At 37.3% G+C, this 16,591-nt stretch overlaps 1 pseudogene; it reads left to right on the forward strand.

Moving 5' to 3' along the window:
* The window catches only part of LOC102495352 (rap1 GTPase-GDP dissociation stimulator 1-like), a 114,826-nt pseudogene that overhangs the window by 96,569 nt on the left and 1,666 nt on the right, over nt 1-16,591 (forward strand).

The following is a 16,591-nucleotide window of genomic DNA, read 5'->3' on the forward strand; positions in this document are numbered from 1 at the left end:
GCTGAACCTATGGCAACCTCCTCCCCCCCCCCAAAAAAAAAACCTCTTTCAATATTAACTCTTTTCTTAAGTAAAAGAGACAAACAATGCAAGATAAAGAGATCTATAGACAGAGAAACGGGCACTTCCAACAGTGTCTCAACACGTTACCTACCTCCAGCCTAAGCCAGTGCAAATTTACTGTAAAAGTATGCCAGGGAGCTCTCCAGAGGTGAATCCTAAACCTTCTATTGTGAGTTAAACTTGCAGTGTGTCGAGTTTTATCAGGTCATCACCATCCAGCCCCACATTTATTATTACTTTTTAGCTTAATTTTATGTGTTTCTTGTAATCAGTGATATTGAGCATTTTTTTTTCACATACTTGAATATTTTTTGTCTTCTTCAGAAGACATTCAGAATGTTGATTTAATTTTGTAATCAGGGCTATATTTTTCTTATTACTGTTGGGTCTATTGAGTTTTTTGTTTTGAAGAGTTATTTTCCCCCCATAGGGCACATGTGCTTGAAAGACAGAGAGAGAAAGAGAGAAAGAAAGCAAGAAAAATCATCCCCCTAAGAGGATGGCCACACAACAATCCCTTCTCCAGTCTCCTCTTGGGATATTGGGCACCAATGCACACGCACCCAGCATGAGTTTAAGCCACCGTGTCCAGGACTCAAACTGTGATTGACTACTTGAGAGTCCAGCGACATAGCCATTATGCCAACTGCTGGTCCCTATTGAGTTTTTCATATGTTCTAAATATTAATCCTTCATTAGATGAATACATTGCATATACCTTTATCCTGTCCTGTGGTATCTCTTCACCCTGTTGATTATTTGCTGTGCAGAATCAGTTTTGTTTTCTAAAATATCAGTTGTCTCTTTCTGATTTTGTTGCCTCTGATTTTCAAATATTCTTTAATAAATCTATGCTCATACCACCACCTCAGGCATTTTGGCTTTGTGCCTTACATTTTTACATTTCAGATTGTAATCTGTTCTTTATCACATGGATATACACTATCTCCAGAACGATTTATTGAAGTAATGTTCTTCCCCAGTGTATGTTCTTTGTGTCATTGTGAAAATCAGGGACTGACAGGTGATATTTTTTTTTTGAAGAGGTTTTCGCTATAGGGCGCGTGCACTCGCCAGACAGACACAGAGAGACATAAAGACAGAAAGCGAGAAATCACCACCAAGGGGGGATGGTCACGCTGCAATCCCTTCTCCTCTATTCTCCTCTTGGGATCTTGGGCACACATGCACACGTGCCCAGCGTGAGTTTTAAGCCACCGGGTCTGGGACGCAAACTGTGGTCGATTATGTGGGAGTCCAGTGACATAACCATTACGCCAACTGCTGGTTCCCAGCAGGTGATATTGTGGTTGAGAGCTGACTTCCATTTGGTAGACAGTGATTTGAGTCCCAGACCTGGCAGGTTGTTTTCTCACTTTCTCTCTCTTTCTTTCTGTCGCCCTCTGGTCAAATTAAAAATAATAATAATAAAGTTAAAAAAATAACTCTTTTAAAAAAGAATATCAGTTGAATGTAAAAAGTGATCACTTCTATTTCTTTGTTTCTGTTAAATTAAACTGTCGGTTTCCATTGTTTAGTTTTTGCTATTCCCATATTATTTTTGTTCGTATATATTTGTAGTGTACTTAAAGGCACCTCCAAATTTTCTTTGTTCTATTTTTGTCTATTTAGGATTGTCTTGGCCATTCATGGTCTTTTGTGAATGTATTCAAATTTTAGAATTATTTCCTCCACAACTGCAAAGCCAGGCACAGAAAGACACATATTACAGGTGTTACTTCTATGTAGAGGCTAGAATGTATCTAGTACTAATAGTGGGTTAAAGGGCCAGCAGTTTTCATGGTGATTAAGGTGCTGAAATCCCACATGGCTAACTGTATTTCCAGTCTCAGACCTGGCAGCTTGAAAACAATGCCAGCTACATGTGGCATAGCCATCCTTCTGAAAGATGACTTGTCACTTTCCCTGCCTCTGTATGTCTGTGTCTCTCTGTGGAAAGCACATATGTCCTATCCTAAAGAAAAAGAAAAAAAGAATTAGTTGGTCAGCTAGTAGCTAGAGGACGGGAATAATGGGGGGGTGAGAACATAGGACAAGGATGGAGAAATGTACAAAATGACAATTAAATGGTAGAAATGTGTTTTTGTATTCCATAGCATATGAGAGTGAATGTAGGTAACAGCAATTTTTTGTGTATCTCAAAAATGTAAAACAATTTATAATGTTTCCAACACAACTCACAAATATTTGATGTGGTCTCTATGCAATTAACCTGATTTGTCATCACACATTGTTTATGTTAAAAAAATACATTGAAAGCCATAAATATGGATAATGCATGTGCATGATTTATTTAAAAAGAATGTGCTCTGAGAGAATTCTGGAAATACATTGCCTGTAAGGCAGCACTCATAATAAAGAGTAAGGCTGCAGATTACATAATATGAACTTTGTGACTTTAATAGAGATTAGTAAATTGGTGGAAAACACTGGGGATACTCTGGGAGACATGAAGGTAGGCAAAGATTTCTTAAATAAGACCCACAAAGTACAGGTAATAATCCCCAAAATAGGCAAGTGGGATAATATCAGATTAAGAAGTTTCTGCAAAGCAAAAGACAGTAATTAGTATAAATCTACAACCCTTGGAATGGGTCGCAACTATGAGAAAAACATGGAAAAATAAGTCATGACTTTGCCCACAGCCTAATAAATAATGTGACCAAGGTCACATGGCTATTTAGTGTTGGAGCTGATATGCAGCTTCTAGTGGTCTACCTCCAGAAACTACTCATGCCTTCAGTATTCTGCACCTTTTGGAACCCTGTTATATAGTGAAAGTGGAACTGTCCTACACTGTCAGTAAGAATGTAATTTGGTCCAGCCACTGTAGAGAACAATATGGAGGTTCCTCAAAGATCTACAAATTGAACTACTATATGATACACCTATTCTTCTACTGGATATCTACACAAAAGATAGAATAACAGTCATAAGGGTGCTTGCACATCTATGTTTATTGCGGTGTTATTAACAATTGCTAAGAGATGAATATAACTCAAAAGTCCACAAATAGATGAATGGATTGAAAAAGTATGGCAAATATACTCTATGGAATACTACTCAGTCATAAAAAAAAAAAAAAATAAAACAGGACCCTGACATTTGATAGAAAGTAAATGAATATGAAGATTTACTGCTGAGTAAAGCAAGCCAGGTTATGAAAGAGACATTGTATGTCTCCACTTAATATTACCCACTGTCTGCACTCTATGGTAGAAACAGAAAGATGTGAATATATAGAAGCATGGAAAATGGCTAGATTCTGGATACAGTGTGAGAAGAGGGTGGGAGAAGGAGGGAAGGGTGAGGGAAGGAATTCAAAAAAAAAAAAAAAGAGAAGCAAGACATTTATGGAATGCTTCATGATAATGTATATAGTATCTTCAACTGGACTGGTGTAAGCTGTAACGATATATGGTGATAGAATGTAAAAAAAAAAGTTTTAAAAATTATTTATTTATTTATTTAATTCAATAAGTTATTGTTATTTTTCAACTTGACCAGAGAGAGACAGGGACAGGAAAAGGGAAAGTAAAAAAGAACGTCTCTAAGTCCAGGACTCAAACTGTGGATGGCCATGTGGAAGTTCAGTGCTTCAACCTCCACATCACCTGCCAGGCTCATTTCTTATTTTTTTATGTGTACCATAATTTAATTGATCATCTACACCATAATTCGGATATACAGCAGATGCCATATTTTTGTTGGACAGTCCTGTTTTCAGTTTGATTGGCTTATGATTAAATGAATGTTGTTTTTGTTGTTGTTTCTTTCATTTTGATAATAATTTACACTCAGTAAATGCCATTACTGTTTGTCCTTTCTAAAATATAATTGGTAATTTATTAGTAATACTCATCTGTCTACAAAGATGGTGGATGCCATCTCAAAACTTACTGGAAGGTCAGCAGATGGCATAGGGGTTACATCATTGGGCTCCATATGATTAATTATAATTTAAGTCCCAGACCTGGTTGCCTGAAAATCACACCCAAAACATGTGAATGCATGACTAAGATCCCAGAAAAACTGGACAAGAAGAGATTGTGGTGTGTCCATCACCCCGAAGGACAATTTCTCACTTTCCTTCTCACTGTCTCTATCTTTATCTCTCCAGTGAGCATATATGCCTTAAGGCAAAAATCTCTGAAAAACAAAAACCTAGTGGATGCTGTTTTATTACTTGGGCTATATGTACATAGTTATATGAATACATAAATACTGGGGAAATCCCTTCACTTTACAAAACCAAGCAGATTCAGCTGTGTGTTTCTTTGTGTTCATTAACCCATTAAAGGCAAGGGCTGAAAATAAGGTAGTGATCTCTCTATTTTTTATCTCCACTATCTCAATTCAATTATAATTCTCTGTATCTGAATCTCTGCCTTATTGAAAGATATTTTAGTGTGACTTGTGTATATTATCAAGTAAAGAATATGTAACATTTCACATATTTTATAAGTGATTTTTAAAAGTAGATGTTTTTGAAAGTCACTGTGTTGTGATTGAATAGCAGTTGCAGTTTACCTTTGAATACTTTTTAAAGACTTGTATGTTTAATTTATTAATTATTATTACTTTTTAAATGCATTTTTAATTTCAAAAAAGTTTGTTTTAATAAATCAAAATAAAAAAATTTTAAGAGACATTTGCTTAAAACTTAAAGCCAGGAAAAAAGGTTATGATTCAGTTCAAATAGTAGGTAGATGAACCTATTAAAAATATCCAGGAGGAAGCAAGAAAGTGGTGGAGTAGGTTAGCATATTTAGGGTAGGCAGAAGCAGGGGAAAGGACCACTCCACCTGATTTTTGAGTTAAACATTTTGGGTATATTTGGTCTTTCTGCTTTTTTCAGCTTCTCTGATGATGGTGAGATTACAGACTGAAGGAGAGGTTCAAAAGGGGGTTTGGCAGATGGGAAGTGCCCAGAGCCAAAGTGCTTACACTATAGGAAACACCGAGGGACAAGCGATTTTGGTCACAGCGGTAATGTAATGTAGCAGTTAATTTGGTGAGCAGTGATGGGTTTTATTATTCTTTCTCAGGGAGAGTACAGGTGGGACCAGAATGGGAATCGAATGGATGTCAATGACTGGTGCTGGATTTAGGGATGACAGAGCTGCCATCATAGAATTCTTGGCTGAATTTTTTTTTTGACTTAACACTTTGAATATATTTTCCCATTCTTTCCTTGCTAGTATTGTTGATGAGAGGTGTGAGGTTACCCTTACGGGATATCCTTTGAAAATAACTTGACATTTTTCTCTTGCCAGTTTTAGTACCTTGTCTGTGATTTTGGTCAATCTGCCTCAGGGAAGATTTTCTTGGGTTGATTCTAGATGAGTCCTTTATATTTCTTGAGTCTGGATATTTGAGTGTCTTGATAGGTTTGGAAAGTTTTCTTTCATGATTTCATGGAATAGGTTGTCAATACCCTTATTAGTTTTTTCACTTTCTGGGATACCGATGATCCACATGTTTTGATGTTTAATGGTATCTAGTATTACTCGTATATTATTCTCATTTTGGGGGTCATTTTCTCAGTCTTTTTCTTATTTTTTTCTTGGTCAGAGGTTCTATCTTCTACATCTGAGATTCAAACTTCTGCATGATCTAATATGTTTCTGATATTTTCAAAGGAAGTTTTGATTTCCTGTATTACAGCCTTCATCTTTAACAAATTTGTTTTATTCTTTTTTATGATGTGTATCTCCTTTTTCAGATTGTGCAAGAACTTTCTCACCTCCTAGAACTTGGTGTCTCTTTTCTCCTGCATCTTCTGAAGTTCGTTGTCTCTATTCTCTTGCATGTCTGTTAACTTTGTCACTATGAATGTTTCAAATTATTTATCAGGCAGTTCCATGAATTCCCTTGTATTCTTTGTGGAGGAAGATAAGTTATTCTTTTCCACTAGAGGAGAAATATTTTCCTGGTTTCTCATATTTCTTGTGACTCTACAGTGGTTTCCGGTCATCTTATGGACTATACATTTCTTTTCCTATTTTTTTTGGAGTTAAATCTGAGCATTTAGAGGAATGCAGAATAAGGTGACCTGTAGTCTGGCTCCTGGCTACAGGAGGAGCAGGAGGGTGAAGTCTGTGCAGAAGGTCTTTGGTGGTTGAAATCTGTTTGTTTTGTTTTTTTCTTTTTCTTTTCCGTTCTCATGCTATTTTTTTTTTTTGAAGTCGTTTTTACTATAGGGCCCATGTGCTCGCCAGTCAGAGAGAGAGACAGAGAGACAGAGAGACAAAAAGTGAAAAATCACCCCCTGGGGGGATGGCCACACTGCAATCTCTTCTCCTCTATTCTCCTCTCGGGATCTTGGGCAGACACGCACACGCTCCCAGCGTGAGTTTAAGCCACCGGGTCCAAGATGTGAACCGTGGTCGACTACGTGGGAGTCCAGCAACATAGCCATTATGCTAACTGCTGGTCCCCTAGCTCTCACGCTATTTTTGTTCATAAAATTTTGTAGAGTATTTAAAGGCTGGTAGTGTAATTCTTCCAGCTAGTCTTTGTTTTGTTTTTGTTTTTGTTTTTGTTTTTTTTTTGTTATATTTCTTTGTCTTTTTAGGATTGCCTTGGCCATTCAGTGCCTTTTGTGGTTTTATTCAAATTTCAAATTACTTTTTCTACAACTGCAAAGCAAGACCCACAAATAAATATTACTGATTTTACTTGTATCTGGAGGATAGAATGTATCTGGTAAAAATAATGAGTTACAGGACCAGCAGATTATATGGGGGGTAAGGTGCTGGAATCCCACAAGGCCAAGTGCAGTTTCAATACTAGACCTGGCAACTTGAAAATCATGCTGGCAATATGTGGTACAGCCATCCACCTTGGGTGATTTCTAACTTTCCCTCTCTCTGTGTCTCTCTGTCTCTTTCTGGCAAACACACATGCCATATCTCAGTACTGTAAATGGCAAAATAAAATAAAATAAAATAAAATAAAATAAAACCTAAGATATAGTGGGTCAGCTAGTGTCTTGGAGATGGGGATAATGGGGTAAAGCGGGCATAGGACAAGGATGGATAAAGGTACAAACTTACAGTTAAATGGGAGAAATGTGTTCTTGTATTTCATGACATACTAGGGTGAATGTAGTTAATAATGATTTGCTATATTTCTTAAAAATGTAAAACAATTTATAATGTTTCCAACAGAAATAATAAAGACTTGAGGTGGTCTGTATGCAATAATCTGATGCGATCATCATACATTGTTTTTATGTATTGAATAATCACCCTGAACCCCATAAATATGTATAATGCATATGCATCAGTTATTTTTTAAAGTGTACTCTGAGAATATTCTGGAAATACATTGCCTGTAGGACAGGTCTCATAGTATAAAGCAAGACTGCAGACCACATAATATGAACTTGTAACTCTGACAGAGATTAGAAGACCCCCCAGAGGTAAACAGAATAATACTTATGATGACTCTGTACCTATTTGGTGTCAACTGTTCTCTTAAAAAATTAAATTTATTTTTTATGTGAAAAAGAGAGAAGCACCCAAATTTCTCATGAGGCTTCCAGAATTGTGCAGCAGCACACATAGTTCCTATATGTGTGACGTTCAGCCAGGTGTCTATTGTTAATCCTACAAATTTAAATAATCTTCTCTTCTGTAGTTAAAAAATTCCAGTATCTTTAATAGGGACTAGTTCAAAGCTTTTTTTTTTTTAAAGGAATTGCACAGCCATGTGAGAGTTCAGCCACTTAAATCTCACACCACCTGCTGGCCCCCCAAAGTTTTAGTAAATGCAAATTATATGTTTATATTTGTGAAGCAAAGTAGATTTATACATAATACATATTTTTATTTAAATAATAATTCTTTTTTTTTTTTTTTTTTAAGTTTCAGGACTGTGCTGGTGGGAGGCATAGACGGTGAAAGGGAAAATGAGAAATCTCCCTTCAGGGGATGGCCATGCTCTAATTCCTTCTCTTACATTCTCCTGTGGTAATTTTTGGTACCCATACATACATGACCCACCTGATTTCCTAGATTCCAGGATGGCCATGCTCTAATTCCTTCTCTTACATTCTCCTGTGGTAATTTTTGGTACCCATACATACATGACCCACCTGATTTCCTAGATTCCAGGTCAAGAACTTTGGGATTCTAACTGCAGTGGACTACATGTGGGAGTCCTGTGGCTTAACTACTATACCACCTGCTGGGTAACTAACAAAAATACCTAAGACAAAACTGGAAACAGATCTTATCAGAACTTGTGGAATGTTGTAGAAGTTTTGCTTAGAGATACAAGCAAAGTAATATATAGTAATTAAATTTATAAAATAAAAATAATACTATTCCTCTCCTGTGGTAATTTTGAGTACCCATGCACACATGACCCACCTGATTTCCTAGCTTCCAGGTCAAGAACTTTGGGATTCTAACAAACAAACAAACTTCTTCAAGAACCCCTATGGTATCAAGAGGATGGTGGCTTTAGCAGTGGCTCCTGTAGGAAGCTATGTGGAGACCAGAGCCCAGCAGTTGTGGCTGCTAGAGATGAAATGGTGAGTGTCTCACAGTCTCCTGATATGTTCTTTCCTGGAGAAGACCTAAAAGAGTCGGGGCAGGAGGGAATGACAGGTTTCCAGTTCAGATGCTGGACCTCATCATTCCAGCACCTCCTGGAGACCCTATGTAGCCGGTTTCTGAATGTGTCCTCCATGCAGTCTTCCTTCAGCACTCAAATGGCAGTAGTGGCCTGTGGGGCTTATAGGACTCCATGCTCAGCCACTCCAGGGATAACGGTGGCAGTGGTAGAGAGAAGTTGGCCAGAGGTGACCGAACAGGCCATGCTCTGGTGATCAGTTTCTTACTAGTGCACCTCTCACTGTGTGTGTTCAGAAAATTTAAGTGTCTTGTGTGTACAAAATTTGTACCCTTAGGTGACATGGATATGCATCTTGTGTGTGTTGAACAAAGCCAAGAATAACCTGTAATGAGGATGTACTGATTAAAGATGTTGGGAATGTGCCATGTGCCTTGAAGAATTGCTGCAGCGGGATACTACAGCAGGACTGCCTTGTCTGTACCATAAAGGCTGCCTGGGTGAATGGTTTGAAGAAAATAGATCTTGCCCAGAGCACCCTCAGATTAATCATCAAATTCCTGTTTTACAAGTGTGCTTGTCTTTTTTTTTTTTTTTTTGGAGAGGTTTTCGCTACAGGGCGCGTGCGCTCGCCAGACAGACAGAGAGAGACATAGAGACAGAAAGCGAGAAATCACCCCCCAGAGGGGATGGTCACGCTGCGATCCCTTCTCCTCCATTCTCCTCTCGGGATCTTGGGCACGCACACACACGTGCCTGGCGTGAGTTTTAAGCCACTGGATCCGGGACGCGAACCGCGGTCGACTACATGGGAGTCCAGCGACATAGCCATTACACTAACTGCTGGTTCCCTAGTGTGCTTGTCTTTTTAAAGAAGCTTGAAAAGCCAAGAAGATAAGAATGTGTCTCTGAAGAACAAAAAGGCAGCCATATTCAAGCCAGAAATGTGAGTTCTGTGAGACTTGGTGAAGAGATGGGCAAGTAGGCAGAGAAACAAAAAATCCTTTTCAAGAGAGGACCATAAATCTTAGGACACCAAACATGAATATAAAGACTGAAAAGGGGCAAATCAACAGATGGTACATAAGTTATGTTGCTGGACTCGCACATGACTGACAGAAGTTTGAGTCAAGAACAGTGGTTTAAAATTCAGGTCAGATATGTGTGTGTGCATGCCCAAGATCCCAGGAGGAGAATAAAGGAGAAGAGATTGTGGGGTGGCCATTTTCCCTGGAGTTGATTTCTCACTTTGCCTATCACTGTCTCTTTCTCTCTCTTTCTTTATGGCAAGCACAGGTGCCCTAAGGCAAAAACCACTGAAAGAAAGAAAGGATACAAGGATTCTGAAAATGCTGCAGATCCCTTAGTCGTCATCTTCACACATAATACTGATAACCATTCTGTATTGACACCAAAGTTTACTGATTTAAACAACGACTTTTTATTAAGTTCTCTAAAACTGCACAACTACTTTTGTTTCATTTTTTAAATTTGAAGACTCTATTTTCCTCAATGTAATATTTCTACATAATGTAATTTGAAAACCACGTAGTTTACTTCTTATAAATTAACCTTTTAAGTTAAACCAAGAAATGTAATTAAGTAATAAAACATTCTCTGCATAGAGATCATGATCTCAGTTCTTCCATTTTTCCCCCAAGAGTGGGAAATAGATTCTATGTAAGAAAGCTACAATCTATTAATAATTAAAAGTTTAATACTATAAGAACTCAGTTCTAAGAGGAAATCAAGTTTCTGTACTCACATGTAGTTGACTGCAGTTTGAGTTCTGGACCTGGTGACTTAAAACTCACACCAGGTGCATGTGTGTGTGTGCCCAAGACCCAGAGAGGAAAGTACAGGAAACGAGATTGTGGTGTGGCCATAACCCTGGGGGGGAGGGTAATTTCTCACTTTCTGTCTCTCTGTCTCTGTTTCTGGTGAGCTTTTTTGCTCTACAACAAGCATCTCTTTAAAAAAGAGTAAATTGGATTATTATTTGTCTTACAAAATGGATATTTCAACAGGTGAACATAATAATGTGATTGAATGTGTGGAAGAAAGTGAAATGAAAAAAATAAAATCAAAGAAAAAAATTTTTTGTGCAGAAAAATAGAGAGACAAGGTATTTATGGGACAAAGAAATGGGTTGTTTTCTCTTAAAAATAACGTGTATAGTATTCTTAACTGGACGGCTGAGAAATGTATACATGTTGGAATATTCACTTTGCAAGCTAAGTGACATACATGATTGAATGTATAAAAGAAATTGAAATAAAAAATACATATAAAAACATTTAAGGGACCAGCAGTTATCATAATGGCTATGTCGCTGGACTCTCATGTAGTCGATCGCGGTTCACGTCCCGGACCTGGTGGCTTAAACTCAGGTCGGGCACGTGTGCGTGTGTGACCAAGATCCCGAGAGGAGAATGGAGAAGAAATTGTGGCATGGCCATCTCCCCTGGGGGGTGATTTCTCGTTTTCTGTCTCTCTGTCTATCTCTGTCTGTCTGTCTGGCAAGCACACATGCCCTATAGAAAAAAAAAAAAAAAAAAACAAAAAAAAAAAAAACAAAAAAAAACCAACTTCCAAAAAGAAAAGTAAATCAATTTACAATAATTTCATTGTAATTAAATATAAAATTTACTACTGGATTGAAACTTACTAAATGTATCATTTCGTGTTAATATTGCTCAACAGATAAATGGTAATGAGGAATCTTTCAACTATACAACTCTTTCTATTTTTAAAAGGACTTTACCATAGGGCATGAGTGTTTATGTAGCAGAAAAGAAGTCAGGGAGATGGTGAGAGATAAAGTGAGAAACTCCTCCCCTCAGGAGGAATGACCATGGCTGCAATTCCTTCTCCTCCATTCTCCTACTGGGATTTTGGACATGCACACATACATGCCTGGCATGATTTTCAAGCAGCCAGATCCAAGATTAGCACTGTAGTTGATCATGTGAAAATCCAGCACCTTACCCACTTTGCCACTTGAAGCTTCCTCTATATGAGTTCTTTTTTATAGAGCTTTTTGGTATGGAGTACATGCACTACACAGAGAGACAAAGAGTGACAGAGAGACAGAATGTGAGAAACCACCCACCATGGGGGATGGCCTCATGCAGTCCCTTCTCCTTCAACTTGCCATTTTAGGCATGCATGCACATGCACCTGATGTGAATTTCAAGATGCTCGGTTTATGACTCAAATGACATGGGAATCCAGCACCTTAATCACTATGCTACTTCCTGCCCCCAAACTTTATAAGAATGCAGATAATCAATTATGAGTAGCTCAAGCTACAATAACTTTGTTTTTAAAGATATTTTTTGTTTGTTCTCTTCATATTATTAGTGAATCCTGGTGAACATTTCTAGGTACTTTCTTGACATTTAGGGAAAATGTTTAGCAACATTATAAACTTAACTTATAAGAAGGATAAAATAATATTATCCAGAGTAGAAAATGAAAAGATGAAGACATCATAAAGACATAAAGACATCAACATTATTTAACACATCAGGAAACTCTGGAAAAGAAGGGCAAAGTACACAAAAAGCTAGTAGAAACAAAGGTATTAAAATTAGAATAAATAGTGACTAGCAGTTGGTGTAATGGCTATGTTGCTGGACTCCCATGTATTCGACTACAGTCAACATCACTTTGTTCTTCTGGAGTATCCTTTTATGTCTATCCTTTTTTTGCATATAACATGCCACTTTGTGTACAGACTTTTAAATTGTACATTTTTATTTTTCTATCAAACGCTCATATGTAAAAGACAAAACAATTTTACTTTAAAACATTAAAATCCTCAATGGAAATTGATTACTTCTAAAGAGCTATTTTTTGAGAAATTGGTATTTTAATTATATGATAGAAGAATGGAATATTTTTGAGGTATTCATATATATACATCTGAAAGCATGGTTTGTTAATCCTTTCTTTCTAAAAGACTGGTAATACTTTTGCCTTTATACATCATAAGTTCTGTTGCAACTACTTATGTCTACTGTTATGTAGCAGAAAAGAAGTCAGGGAGATTACATAAATTGACAAACATATCTGTGTTTCAATTATTTTTTAAACAAAAATATGTGCTTTAACTAATCTTTTCTAAACTATGAATTCGTGAAAATACTTAGGCAATAGTAATGAATTGTCAGAAAAGTCATTACACATTTTTGACTCTTCCAACAACCCAATAGTTTCTCAAAGAATTAGAGTGGGAATCAGCAGATGATGTGGAAGGTTAGATCCTAGACTCCCACATGACTTATTGCAGCTTGAGTCTCAACCTGGTGACTTGCTTCTCACTTTCCCTTTCACTTCCTCATCTATGGTGAACGTGCATGACCTGTACCAAATTTTAATAACAATAATAATGATAATGACACATGAAATTAATAATTCTTAGGAAAAATATTAGAGTGAAATTCAATCTCTTTTTTTTTTGCACTACCTCTGTCTTTGCCATCTGAATCAGCAGATCCTCTTGGCTTATTATCTCAGGAGCATGTTTGGCACCCACATATATGTGTATGTTTTCTTTTGTGTTCCAAGCCCTATCTCTATTTTTTCTTTATAATTAAAAAAAATAATTTTATTACTATTATTTTAAAAATTTGCTATAGGGCCTGTGCACTCACCAGAGAAGGACAGAAACAAAGTGAGAAAGGGAAAGTGAGAAAGAAAGCCACCAAGTCTAGGACTCTTACCATGATTGGTCATTTCGGAGTCCAGTGCCTTAACCACCATGCCAATTGCTGGCACCAATTTTTCTTTTTTTTTTAATTTCCAAGAGCACACATTCACTCACTAGACACACACACATACAGAAAGAAAGAGAGAGAAAGAAAGTGAGACACTGCCACTTTCATAAAATGGTCATGCCACAATCTTCTCTACACATTTTTTTCCTCTTATGATGATTTTACACAAAATAAAAGCTCCTGGAAAGTTTGCACAGCTATCTAGTTTGGAACTCATGTAACAACTAGGGTCTGTGTGATTCAGTCCCCTTAACCACCATGATATGGGCTTGCTTCATACCTCTATCTTTAGTTCCTGTTTTGTACACTTGGTTTTGCAATTCCTTCACAAAAAATGAGCACTTTTTTTTCTTGGCATATTCTGACCTGAACATAAATATTTACTTTTATTAGTGATGAAAATCAAATGATTTCTATTAGAATGTCTGGAATTGTATAACATATATAGAAAACTTCAAACAATATTTATTTCTTATTTATTGGAAACATGGAAGCATGATTTCTTATAACTTTCCATATTTGACAGTACCACATTTTATTTTGAGGATTACTTGATAGTGTATTTTGTATGACAACAAATTTTGAGGTACCCAAATGTGAAATGTATTAGAATGTTGAGTCTTTAATCTTTAAACTGTGTTTCTTTTTCTTCCTGTAATATATTTCCAAGTGTGGTATTCTGATATTAGTCAATTCTTTGTTCTTAATTGCATAGATGTTTAAGCTTGGTTGAAAAAGTTATAAAATATTTTCTTAATAATTTATCTGTAATTATTTTGGGCTTATAATCTGGGAATAAAAGTCAGATTCAAAGTTTAAGGCACCTACAGGTAGCCCTGATGAAAACACATCCTCCATTTTATGACTAACATGGTCCAGTATGAGATCTAAGATTGACACTACCTTACCCAGCAACAAACTGCAAGGGTGTCCACTGGAAATAGTTTCACAGTTGAGTCTAATAGAATCAGCAAGGCCAGAAAACAGCTTACACATAATAGGGTAGAATAGTGTTTATAAAATAAATATATCAAAACAATGAACATGTGAATTAAGAATAATGGTATTCTATGCTTTGTTTCTATTTCTGTGTCTGTGTGAGATTTTTGCTGTAGGGCACATGTACTTATGAGAGAGACAGAAAGACAGAAAGTGAGAAACCACTCCCCAGGAGTGGTTTATCATGCCACAATCTCTTCTGTTCATTTCTCCTCTTGGTATTTTGGGCACACATGCACATGCGCCTGATGTGACCTTCAAGCTTCAGGGTTGGGAATTAAATTGCAATGGGCCACATGGGTCAATGGGCCTTCACCACCACACAGCCTGCTGGCCCCTATGTTTTATTTCTAATAGTAGTTTCATTTTTATTGAACAATAATAGGGACTAACAGTGTAGTTATATATTTCATATGTATTTGATTTGAAATATCTGATCCTGGGGAAAACACACACACACACACACACACACACACACACACAAACACACACACACAAATAAAGCAGCAAACAGGTTTATGCCAGGGATGTGTGTGTGTGTATGCCCAAAATCCAAGGAAGAGAATAGAGAAGCAGGGATTGCTGTGTGGCCATACCAACTTGGAGGAAAATGTTTCACTTTCTCCCTCCCTTCCACTCTTTAGTGAATGCATGTATCTTATAGCAGAAACCTAAGAAAAGGAGAAGAAGAAAAGAAGAAGAAAGAAAAAAAGAAAGAAAGAAAAAAAGAAGGAGGAGGAGAAGAAAGAAAGAAAGAAAGAAAGAAAGAAAGAAAGAAAGAAAGAAAGAAAGAAAGAAGAAAGAAAGGAGGAGAAAAAGAAAGAAAGAAAGAAAGAAAGAAAGAAAGAAAGAAAGAAAGAAAGAAAGAAAGAAAAGAAGAGAAGAGAAGAGAAGAGAAGAGAAGAGAAGAGAAGAGAAGAGAAAAGAAGAGAAAAGAAGAGAAAAGAAAAGAAGAAGGAGAAGGAGAAGGAGAAGGAGGAGAAGGAGAAGGAGAAGGAGAAGAAGGAGAAGGAGAAGGAGAAGAAGAAGAAGAGAAAGTTCTGCCAAATACTATCGGGGTGTGTAAATGGTGTTTATCTGCCAGGGAAGAATAGGCTGGTCTGCAGCTTCTGAAGATCTCATTTCTGTTTTCTGCAAAAGCATCACATAAAAACTTTCGCCACCATATACACAGCATGATAGATAAAACAAGCTGGAGTCAGACATGGTCATCATGTTCAAATTAGACTGTAGAAAATGGGGAACAATTTGGTGGGCACTTTCTAATTTTGCCACATAGTGATCCAGAAAGTAAGCATAGAAAAAAAGCCCAGAGTTTACTAAAGTAAAAACTTTTTGGGTCCCTGCCACGGCCATACCATGCCACTTGCAGCAGCAGCTGTTCCTCCCCAGCGACAGTTTCCTGCAGGTACCTCCCTGCCTGCGGGAGAGAGAGCGAGGTAGAGGAAGGACACTGAGCCACACCGCCAGCACTGAAGCCCTTCGCCTCACACTGCCGGCTCCTCGCCCTCTGGGAGAAACATGGAGTTAGGATTTCGAATATCTAGAAGTTATCCTCAAATATGTTGAGATGATGTTTGAAGTTAGATTTGAAGACAGAAGTCAACAAGAAAAAAGAAAAATATCATAAGATAATCTCAGTGATACCTTAAAGAAACTGAAGATAACAGCTGTTGACAAGACTGAGAATAGTTTGGAAGGATGCTTGGATTGATTGTCTGCTGCAAGCCCTGGGTCAGAATAATGCAGAAACAAGTGAAAAGCTCCAAGGAAGTGGATTATTTCAGCTGTTTGAAAATCTATTGACTCCCCAGTCTCCCTGCACAGTCAAAGTAGCTAACACCATAGCAGAAGTAGCCAAAAATGAATTTATGTGACTTCCATGTGTGGATGCTGGATTGGTTTCACCACTGGTGCAGCTACCAAATAGCAAAGACTAGGAAGAGGGGCAGAGCCCCTATAGGCAGAGCCCTAGGAAACATGCTATGATAGCCATGAGAGCAGAAGTGCAGTTGGCCAAGCAGGTGGTGTACAGGTTGTAATTGATTATTTAAGGTGATTGTGCAGTGTAACAGATCCTGCCAATGAGAAGTTCTTGACTGTTTTTGTGGCATGCTGAAGAACTATAACAATGAGAAAGATTC

This window comes from Tupaia chinensis, unplaced genomic scaffold, assembly GCF_000334495.1.
Source record: "Tupaia chinensis unplaced genomic scaffold, TupChi_1.0 Scaffold150330_1, whole genome shotgun sequence".
Taxonomy (NCBI): domain Eukaryota; kingdom Metazoa; phylum Chordata; class Mammalia; order Scandentia; family Tupaiidae; genus Tupaia; species Tupaia belangeri.